This window comes from Agelaius tricolor, unplaced genomic scaffold (assembly GCF_023055355.1).
Source record: "Agelaius tricolor isolate 1412-34295 unplaced genomic scaffold, bAgeTri1.0.p SCAF_6, whole genome shotgun sequence".
Classification (NCBI taxonomy): Eukaryota; Metazoa; Chordata; class Aves; order Passeriformes; family Icteridae; genus Agelaius; species Agelaius tricolor.
Window position 1 is genome coordinate 23,030,808 of NW_027269266.1, and position 11,210 is coordinate 23,042,017.

An 11,210-nucleotide genomic window follows, 5' to 3' on the forward strand; every position below is an offset into this window, starting at 1 on the left:
TCAGCATCTGAGACAGGTTTTCTATAGAAAAATCTGCTTGAGACACGTCCTGATCAGTGGGATCCACTGGATTCTGCTCTGCAGAAAAAGAGTTAATTTGAAAAGATGAAAAAGCATAGGTTATCTAAACTCACTGCTTTTCTAGGTGATGCATCTCTAAGTCAGGCCTGAGGAAGAAGATTTGCCAGCTGGTCAAGTCAAGAAATATTTGTTGCTTTCTAAACAGTCTGACAATGGGGCAAGCTGGGCAGTCCAGAAGAGACAGATGGAGGTAGCTGATATTATTGGAAACACATCCCCACACTGGCTCCTTCTGAAATTCTGCATCTGGCAAAGGGAGGTTTAAGGCAGAACAATAGCAGTGTTTTCTGACCTGTCGTAGCCAGGACTCTCTTGCTGAGAGAGAAGAATAAAGGCTGTCACCAGTGTTCCTAAATTCCCTCTGATCCTCTCCCTCTGCAGTGAACACACTTAATTTTTATTCTGTGGGCACCCAGGCTCACTTCCAAGCTTTGTACCAAGCAGGTGCCAGATTATAGCCATTGTGGTATCTGACAGGGAGCACAGTGGGATCAGCCTGATTATAGTCATAGGAATTTGCAAGCTGTTAAAAACACTAGAGAACACCACTATCACAGAAAAAAGACCTGATTGATGCACTTTAATTGCTTTTGTTGTTGAAGTTAGAAAGACCAAGAGTAAGCAAACCTTAGTATTTGTAGTATTAGCACTTTTTTCCTCTATTACTGTACTCTATTCCGACACACTGGATGGAGTTGATCATGTGGGGCGAGGGAGTACCTGATAATAAGATCATCATTTATTAAATTCATGGGATGCACAAAGGAGGCACAGAGAAAGGATCTCTTTTCTGTGGTTACCAGTGACAGGACCCAAGGAAATGGCCTGAAGTGTCAGGGAGATTTAAGCTGGATCTTAGAAAAATGTTCTTGCCCCAGAGGGTGTTTGGGCACTGGAACAGGCTCCCCAGGGAAGTGGTCACAACAGCAAGACTCACAGAGTTCAAGAAGTGTTTGGACAATGCCCTCAGGCTCTTCTTGTGGCTCTTGGAAATGGCCCAATGAAGGGACAGGAGTTGGACTCAATGATCCTTGTGGGTCCCTTCCAACTCGGCAGATTCTGTGATTCTGTGATTCTGTGGGATGTCTTGAAATTTCATACCATCATATAACTCCTGATCATGCTTTTGTATTTTCAAAGCCACATCAGATTGGATGACTCCACCTGGAAGAGAGACCTCTACACCACAAGTTTGAGCACAGTCATGATCTAAAATGACAGAAAATTGTTTTCAGGGTTGTTTGGTGTCCTCTGTGAAATAAATTGCTTTTTGCCTCTTGGCTTCTTAGTAGAGATGTAGACATATTTGAAACATTTCCACTGCATTCCATGGCCTATCAGAATATTTAAAGCACAGATGGGTGCAAAGAATGAACGATCCTTTCTCATTCCCATTGGCAGCCCTTTCCCAGAGCTCCTTTAATAACTTCTCAATGGATAATAGTGAGATTCTAGGTTTTTTAGATTCTAGCTTTCAGGTCTTTGTGGTTTTGGGAAGATGTATATAAAGAGATGTTCTTAAGCCATACACATTGTGGACAAAAATTACCCATTCTATGACCATAGGGACACTGCATGTATTTGGGGACTCATGCAGTTGTTCATGGAAATATGGGCATCCTCCTTGTAAAGGGCTCTTGCAATAATTTTAAACTTAGCCCCTGATGTCTGCTGGGTCCAGCTTGACCCAAAACTCCAATAATTTATCTGTGGAGAGTGTGTAGGTGAAACTGAAGTCTAACAGTGTTCAGGACTGTATTTCCCTGAAATATCTTTATAAGTCTGTTCATACTTGGTCATCTTTTAGATACCAGGACAAGGAGTCTAAAAGAACCTGAATGGTTTATCTCTCCAGCATTGCTGCCTGCCCTGATCCATTAGGCTTTTAAGTGTTTCAGCATCAATGACATTTTATTTATTCAAAACCACTAACCATCTTTAAAAGAAAATTTTCTCATCTTTCTATTGGGCAATATCTTACAGCTTACATACCAGTTTTGACAGAATCAAGTTAACTGCTGTGGTCATGAATTTATAGAAATATCCCAGGCTGAGAAAGACTGACTATTTTTGTAAAATGTCAGGAATACAAATATTAGGCAGCAGGGGAAAAGGTCTGGTCTGCCATGAAAGGTGGCAGCTTTACTTTTAGCTGCAAGCACTGCTGGATCAATTAGGGTGATCACAGGGGCTCAGCTCATTCATATTTAAGGAACGTCCTTTGAAAAACCACTAATGCTTCTGGCAGCAGATTTTGCTCATGGGACAAATACCTTTAAATTAAACATACAGGAGTTCAGTCTTTGAGATGAAAGGGAAGATTGAAACAGTCTGGGGTGGTCTATGCTATTATATATCTTTATTAATCTCTCAGAGGACAAAGAGGCACGCCAGGTTTTCAGTACTGGAAGGTTTTCAGGGCTCTTGAAGGGCTGCTGTTTTTTTCTGTAACACTTCAAGATACACATGGGTCAGACACAGCAATATTTCCATTTACTTTCAGGATATGCCAGTAGAATTTCCTGTAATCCCTAGGGTTTGCTTTTCTACTAAATGACAGTGCAGAACATACTGTTAGCAGAGATGCCAAAGCCTAGATAGTGTCTGACATCTTAACCTCCCCAAGAGTTATATTAAAGCAGTGGAAAGATCTACCACTGTCTCTCTTTGTAGAGAGGCAGGGACCTTTGGCACAGCAGATGAGTGGGTTAGAAAAGATTGCTGCATGCAGCAACTGTCAGATGAAATCTGTTGGCTGCTCAGAAATTTGTTTCTGACTCTTTCTCCAAATACATCTTAAGCTTCATAGGACACAAAGTGTAGGAGTGACAGTGGACATCATGCATTCCAATGACCTGTTTGATTTTAATACACAGTTAACTTTTTCTTTTTTAACATGTAGCAGCTTTGTGTTGCCCTTCACCTTGCAGAGGCACCCTATGGAGTGCTGCTAAATTACAATTAAGGCATTTGAAATGAGAACACTGGGCCTGTGATGATTTTTATTCCACTGAAAAACCACCCAGTTCTGCTCTTTCAAGCTGGGGCTGACTAGAGATGCTGGTATCAGCCTTCTGCCTAATGCCTGAGTCAACCATGCTTAACTTTGTAACAGTGCAATTGATGTGGCTGCTCAGGCTGCTGGTACTGCAATCAGCACTGAATTATTTTATGTCAATAGTAACTGTCAGTGGGGAGTTGTACTGCCTCAGTATAGCCATGAACTTGCTGGCTGTTTGTGGGAAGGAAGGGGGTTGAATCCAGACAGCTCTGGCCAAGGATAGGGATTTTTACTTATTCTTGGTCACTTTATAAAAATTGCTATTTGGTTATGAAGTAAGGATAAATAAAAACTGCTAAGGTCTGAGGAAAAAAAGAGCAGGAACACTTACAGAAAGTCTACTTTATAATATGCTACAAAAGAGGGGACAGAGTTGTGGGCCTTATTAATATATGTCCATTGGTTCATACAGTATGAAAACTCAGGCATTGCTGAAGGGCAGTGCCTGAGCTGGCTACAAGCACACAGCAGGCTGGAAAGTGCTGGCAAGTGACATCACTGCAGTCAGGGTAAAGCCATTTCATGGCAAAAAGTAATGTAGGGATTTTAACATTCATGCAGCATAAAGCTGGCCCAAAAGACCCAGTGGCAACAGAGTCCACTGAATTACACCTACCTCCCAATGGCTGAGCCAGCTCTCAGGTGAGTGTATCCATCTGCTTCCAAGTTCCCTGCTGGAGAAAGGTGCATGGCTGTCCTGAACTGAAGGGCACACTGCCAGCCTGTATCCATGGTGAGCACACCGTGGAGTGGCAGCAGCAGCTCTGAACTACACCCTGCTGGAAATTCTTATTTCAGTTTGTCATATGGCTCCATTTCTTCCACAGCCCTGTCCTTCCCTTCACCATAAATCCAGAGAATTTCACTGATTTCTTCTCCTCCCCTTCCTGGCTATATAGCCTCTGGCACATGACATAGGGCCTGACCCCCACTGCAATTCTTTCACTACACCCTTTTCTAACAAGGGCAGCAGCAGAGCCACTGCCCCTCTACACCTCTGTGGTTCTGCAGGTTTGTGCCAGCCTCCACCACATCTGGATTTCCTACCCATAGCAACTTACTCATTTCTCAGTCTGCTGGAATGAAATCTTTTCTCAAATGCCCCTCATTCCTGTGGTGGGTGGATGAAAGCCAAATGTTGGATGGATTTTGTGGGACAGGCTGAGTTGAGCTGTGCTCACACTTTTCACCTGCCAGCATAGTAGGAGGCTTCTACTCTGCAGTCAGAAACGTGACAAAGACTTCTTATTCTGCCAGCTTTTCATGAAATCAAATTTTGCATCCTCCAGTGATGTGGGAGGAAATACAAATCAGTGACCTTGGCTTCTAATGACAGCAGGATGATCTAAAGGTCTGAAGTCTATCAGCAAAGCCTCTGTTCACAAAGCCATTTATTTCTGGCAGCTTCTTTTTGCACTGCTGGAGCAGTGGTTGCATCTTACCCTGGCCAAGACAGTTCAGTCTGGTGGATGGAAACAGGCAGATGTGGCAGGGAACTGTGCAGAGGAGAGGCAGGAGCTCAGTCTGTCCAAATGGTGTGGGGGGAAGAACTGAGAAAGGGGAGAACTGGCATTAGAATTAGAACTGATATTGCAGATTTTCACATGGTGAATAGTCAGTGTCACAATAAACCTGGGAGAGTTGGCATGCACATTTGGAGGTGAAGTTCAACAGCAAATTAGAAAAACAAAATAAGAAATCTAATATTAAATGAGAGGATTAAACATTGTTTTCTTAACAACTTGAATCTGCATTTTGAGGGCTGTGAACTATGACTTGTGGTACGTGAAGCTGACAGTGTTATGATGAACACAAGACTCCCTTTGGTCACAGTGCTCCTGTGTGCTCTTCCCCCTCAGGCACATCCAAGGGACCAAGGACTCCCAAGCCCCCAGTGTGGGCTGCAGCCCCTCTGTGCAGAGCAGCTTTCCATTGCAGGACTGCAGGGTCAAGGCAAACCCAAACATTTTCTCCTGCACTTCAGGGAACCTTAACAATGGACAAACAGACACAGCCCCATTCCAGGCAGACAGGTGGCATTAGCAAGGCTGGGTGGAGGCATCCAAGAGACCCTGACACAGCTGCAGAGAGCTGGATGCTGCAGGTCTCCGTATCCCAAATCTCTCCTGCTTTAATTTCCAGCTGATTGAAACTCCACTGAGCACTTGACATGCTGTGCTACAGCTGCCATGGTCCCCTCTTGCAGGGGACCCCACACAGCCCCTCTGTGCTTCAGAGATGTACTTGAGCCATGCACTTGGTGTCCCTTTAAGCCTTTGACAGGGGGTGCATGCTGTCTGTGGAAGATCAAAGAGAGGACTCCTTTTTCAGCTGACCAGGACACCCTGTCTGCTGTTGCCTGGCCGTGCTGTGAGTCTGGAAGGGTTTGGTATCAGATGGCACAGAGTTCTGCCCCGTTGCTGGAACTCACTTGAGCACAGGGAGAGCTGCCCTTTCCAACACAGAGCAGGGAGAGGGGCAGGGAGGCAGCCCTGTCTGCCCTTCACTTTCAGGTGACCTGGGTGCATTGGTGAGATGCTGGGCAAGTGACTCTGGGCAGGCAGGAGCCAACTGCAGGTAACACCTGGAACAGACTTAAATGTGGGCTTGGACTTTGACACAGATCCTTCCAGCAGCCTGGAAAGGGAGAGAGGGCAGGGCATGACCAGTGTGGGCGGTTCTTGCTGACTCGACACAAACATGTTTTGAAGCTTCCAGCGCAGCCAGCAGGGAACACGCTGTGCCCGTGGGTTCCCTGCCCCTGGCTCAGGAGGCTGCCAGAACAGCAGCCAGAGGCACCGCTGCTTCCCATGCCTCCAGTCCTGGCTGGAGCGGGCTGTGCTGTATGTGTGCAGCCAGGGTTTGTCCTGAAAAAAAAAATAATAATAGAAAATAAAAGAAATAAAAGGATGAAAAGCTGTAAGTGGAACAAAAGATCCAGCAGCTAGCAGCAGACAGCAGCCATGGGTTTCCTGAAGAGTATTTTAAAGGTTTATAATTGTTCATTTCTTATTTACAGTGCTGTTTTGTATCCTTTTATCTAGCACTATCTACCAGTCTGCCCTCTGCTTAAACCAAGCTATTCATGTCCATGTGACTGGAGCTCCACTAACTATGGGAGGCAAGCTTTGCTTTTTTAGGTACCTGGCTCCAAACAGCTGGAATAATCTTCCAGGCGTATTGAGGCAGGCCCTCACATTGTTTGGGGTTTGGACACTCTTAATCCTTTTCTAAAAAAGCCTCAGCTGTGTGAAATGAGCACAAGCTGTGGCTAGTCCCTGTCATGTGCTGTTAAAGAGTTCTGTCCCTCTCTCTCCAGGCATGGGCAAACCCCTTTATCTCAGTGGGGCTCTTGGTGGCTGGGGATGCAAGGACAAACTGCCCACTTTGTGGAACAGGGACACACTTACACCTCAGACACAATGGTGTCTCTGCACCCAGACTTCTGCAGCACCTATCAGGGCTTTTGGTCTCACCTGGCTTGAACAGAGAGGCTGAGAGCTGACCTCCTTCTCTCAGGGGTGTTTGGATCTCAAGCTTCTCCAGTATAAGGGCTGTACTGCATTAAGTAAGGAGGATGAGCTGAAGCCAGAGCTGTCAGCCAGTTCAGTGTATTTAAATTGGCCAAATGTGCATACACACATTGATGTTCAACATATCTTGAAGGTCTAAATGTCAGTCATGTGCTTATCTGCCTCTCCTAGCTGTGGCTCTTGATTTTAAATTCCTCCTGCACAATGAGTGGCGTCTTGCAGATCTCATGGCAGGTGACAGAGTGGGGCCAACCTCTTGTCTGCTCCTGCACCCTGAAAGACTTAAAAATTAGTTTGCTTGCTGTTTTCTAGAGACCTTTAGGGGTGTGTGTGTCTCTTCTACAGATCAGCACCTCAAGCTGTTTTGGCTTTATCCACCATTCACTGCTGTCAACAGGAAGCTTGTCACAGATTTCACTGGATATGATGTGAAGTTTAAAGGTGAATTATTACTACTATCATATTGTTTAATATGTTGATCCCACACTATATTACACTCTTTGTCAATTGAAAAAGAGTTAGCATATGTTAGAAACATCACAAAAAAGAGCAGGGAATTTGATCAAATTTGATCCACAGTTCTCAGACATGCTTATAGACAACCCATCGATGCGTCCTCTATATTCTGTATTCCATGCTCACACACTATTAATATAAGATCAACTGAATAACTGCTTCTGAATCTATTATTCTATTATTTTTTTACTAATCTACAGTAAAAAAAATACTTCTATAAGTGAAAATTTACTGTAATTTACACCAATATACTGTTATTCTCCTAGAATTGTTTACATTATTTAAAACTCCCAAACTTTCCAGTGTAAATATACTTTAAAGAAATGCTGAAAAACATTTATTTTCCTCTTTCACTGTCAACAGCATTGCTGGAATCATCTTCTACTCTTATGAAAAGAAACCACCCTCTTCTGAAACAGCCCCCTGATAAGGGTAGACCTTTTTCCTCCAAAACTGGGAGGATCCCCAGTTCTTCTCTGCTTTGTTCGACTACTATAGCTCAGATTTAAAGTCAAGACAAATCCTCTGCCTTAAAATCAATACTCAGAGGTGAGGAAAATCATTCTGCTGCAAAGGAAAAGGCAAGAACAATCCATTGGAGAAGGATGGTAACATCTCTTTCAGGAAGCCCTGAGCACTGAAATATAATTTCCAAGGTCTGTCTGCACCAGTGAATAATTCTGCCATTGTTTCAGCTGTTCTTACATAGATGTTGCCATTTAAAACAACATCTATGTAAGAAGATGTTGTTCTTCTTAGCCTGGGAATATGCAGAAGGTGTTACAATTTGATTTTTTTCCTCAAGTGAACTGACCATCCAGTGGCCTTGAAAAATCATCAAAAGTTTTTGGAACTGTGGTGACATGTCTCCAAAGGACTGTTCCCATCCTTTGGCTACAGAAGGTAGGCTCAGACCATGCAGAGCCAGGCATCAGTAGGAGGATTAGGAAGAACACAGGAACAAGAGGGCAAGGCCATGGAGGAGAAGCACATGAACGAATTTGTATCAGCAGATTTTTGGGCATGTCCATTAATAACATGAATAATGAAAACTTCAGGTGTCCCTGGCCAGAGCTTGAAAATGAAGATTTTTTCATTGTGTACTTATGTAAAACATGAGGTGAAGCTGATTAGAAGCAGGGGAAAGTTGAGATCAGAAGGTTTTATAACAGGCCCTAACTAAGCAGAAACAAGTGTCAACACAAACATAGTTTTATGCCTGAGCAAACAGCTTGCTGTGGTCTGTGAGGCATTGACACAAGCCTGGTAACACTGAGAGTGGTCCAAACCATCTGATCCAGCCCTGTGTGAAGGTTGAATTCCACCTGTAATGCCCTTCGTGAGTAGGGGAGTGACACTGGGCACCAATAGTCTTTGCAATGCTTGTTACTAACTCTGCTCCACGCCACAGGGATTGGAGGAGACAAGTAGCCCTGGCAGGTATTCAAACCTGTTTTCCAGTTAATTTGTTAAAAATCAACCCAGGGTGTTGTGGGCAGTAAAGCTGCTAGGAAGAGAAAACCACTCTAAGGAATAAACACTACAAAAAAGAGCTATCAGTGCATCTGATTTATCCATTTTCCTCATGGCATTTAACAGTCAGCATCAGCTACAGTTAGCTCCTAAGCTTCTGTAAAAGGTCTGCTCAGCAATTGGTATTTGGCTGTCCCAGGAGTAGTGAGCATGGCTCAGAGCTGTCTGGCAGCACTGCTGCCCTGTGGGGTGCAGAGTGATGAGCCTCATGCTGTGTCCTGCAATCATGTGGCCCTAGGACCAGTCCCAAACCCAGACAGATCAGCAGTGTCACTGATGACAAGCTGCAAGAGGCAGCTCCAGGCTGACACAGTTTGTGCCAGCAGCCAGCTCATCTGCAGTGATCCCATTGGCATTTGCTGCAGAATAAATATTGTCTGGGATTTTCCATTATATACCCACCCTGGCCAGCAATGACACAGCAGCAATGTAATTTTGAGCTCTGTATTTCCAATTTCCCACAACAACACAGAACTAGTAAGATGGCTTGAGTCATTTACCTAAACATAAATATTCACTGATGCTTTAGAAAGCCAGGATTGCCCATACAAGGTATTTGCATGGGACTAGCAAGCATGACAAAGGACTTGTGGAAGACCTCTGTCTTCCAGAGTGACAGATGAGAGACAGGAAGGGAACTCCAGCCTGCCTCATATAGGACTGGGTGTCTATTTTTAGGTCACTGAATGAGCTGGGAGCTAGCTCACAGCTGAAGCCATCTAAATACAGGCGCCTAGAGGTGCCCCCGTGTCTGGGGCTCCATTACAGTCAGCTAACTCTGCCACTGGAGACAGGACCACCATTCAGGCACCAGAAGTAGGTGTCTGTTTCAGAAGAGCTCTCTGGAGTTCTCTGGGTACACTGACACTGCTCATGAGAGGCAGCTGTGATATCCAGCTCACACCTCAGCACACACACAGACATGTACACAGTGCCATAATAAGGTGTCGTACTCGGCGTGCCCAATCCCATGCCAAGGTTCTCAGCTTTCAGGCCCAGTCCAGTGATGTGACAAAGTACAGAAAGCCCAACCTATAACAGCAACGTAAACAAGTGTCTTTTTTATTTATTTATTTATTTATTTTATTTTCTTATTTGAGGCTTGCAGACAGGGCTGTATCACATTAATGTAACTTAAAGCATACCTGTTCTAAACTAGAAACTCTCTGTCACATTCCAGGAGAATGTTCAGCAGCTCAAAATAGTGGGATTGGTGGTCACACCTCTTGCTGTATTTCCTGCATCACAGTTCTGTCTGCATTTTCAATGGGCCATGACTCCCAGGAAGACAGTGAGATTCATTCCTCAAGGCTGTGCCCCTCACACAACAGGAAATCAGATGCTTTCCTTTCTTTCCTCTTCCTATGAGGAACTGCAAAGCAAGTGTGACACAGGGAAATTGGGCTAATTTTACACGGGCCAATTTGTTGCACTCCGCTTTGATTTTCTTTCATAGCTGCAGGAGGAATATTGAGGAGAGCTGATGAGGAGCAGGTCCTGATCATACATATACATACATGCCTCCCATACCTATTTTTCTGTTTATATGAAAATCTTACATTATTAAGAGCCCTCAGGATATTCCAAAGAGCCAAGACTGTGTTCCAGCTACTTGCTTTGATACCCAACATTTGAGATTGCAAGGAAGAATTAAGACTGCCCGTGGGTATTTCTGCCCTTTCTTCCCTTTGAGGTGAGTGGAGAGAAGCAGGACTGACTGAAGCTGCCTACCAACATGTCCTTTCTCCTTGCTGACTGTGAGGAGTAGAAACATCTAGCCAGGTACTGAGTCAGTCATTCTGTCCAAACGTACAACAGCACAGATGTGCAAAGCCACCTTAGGGCCTGTAATACAGGGTCAGGACATAAGCATTTAAAACTGTGTTGTCAGTTCTTGGGAAAAACAAACCCAAAGGTGTTGATGCAGAAGTGTGCTCCTTATTCTTTGCCATCCCCACCCCCAAAAATTAGCTGAGCTGAGGGATCATTAACTGCCATGTTCTGCCTCCTGTTTGACAAATGGCTAAAGAACTTAAAGGCAAAAAATTCTTTGGTGTTATACATAATCCTCTAAAGTCATCATTGCTGCCATAAGGAGGGAAAAGACCCAACTATTTTTCCAGTCCAGTAGTGTTTCTCATCAAAGATAGCAAAGCTTGTTTTGTAATAATTCTTTGGGAAGGACATTATTGCATGTAAAGGGCAAAGTCTGGCAGATTTAAAAACTTGGTTAAGTGATAGGGAAATGATGATAATGAACAACTGTGTATCAAGGCTCCAGGGAGATTAATCTGGCTTTGTGCCCAAGGCACCCCTAACACTAACCAGCAATCAGTGTACACTTTTTAGCTAATGATCTGGAAGAGAAAACACAGGGTGCTTTGGCGTGGTTTCTGTTGACATCAGGAACCTGGCTGTGTAAGGTCCCAATCAGAGAGCAAAGGGCAAAAGTGCAACACCTGCTTATCTCCTGTGAAACCAGAACA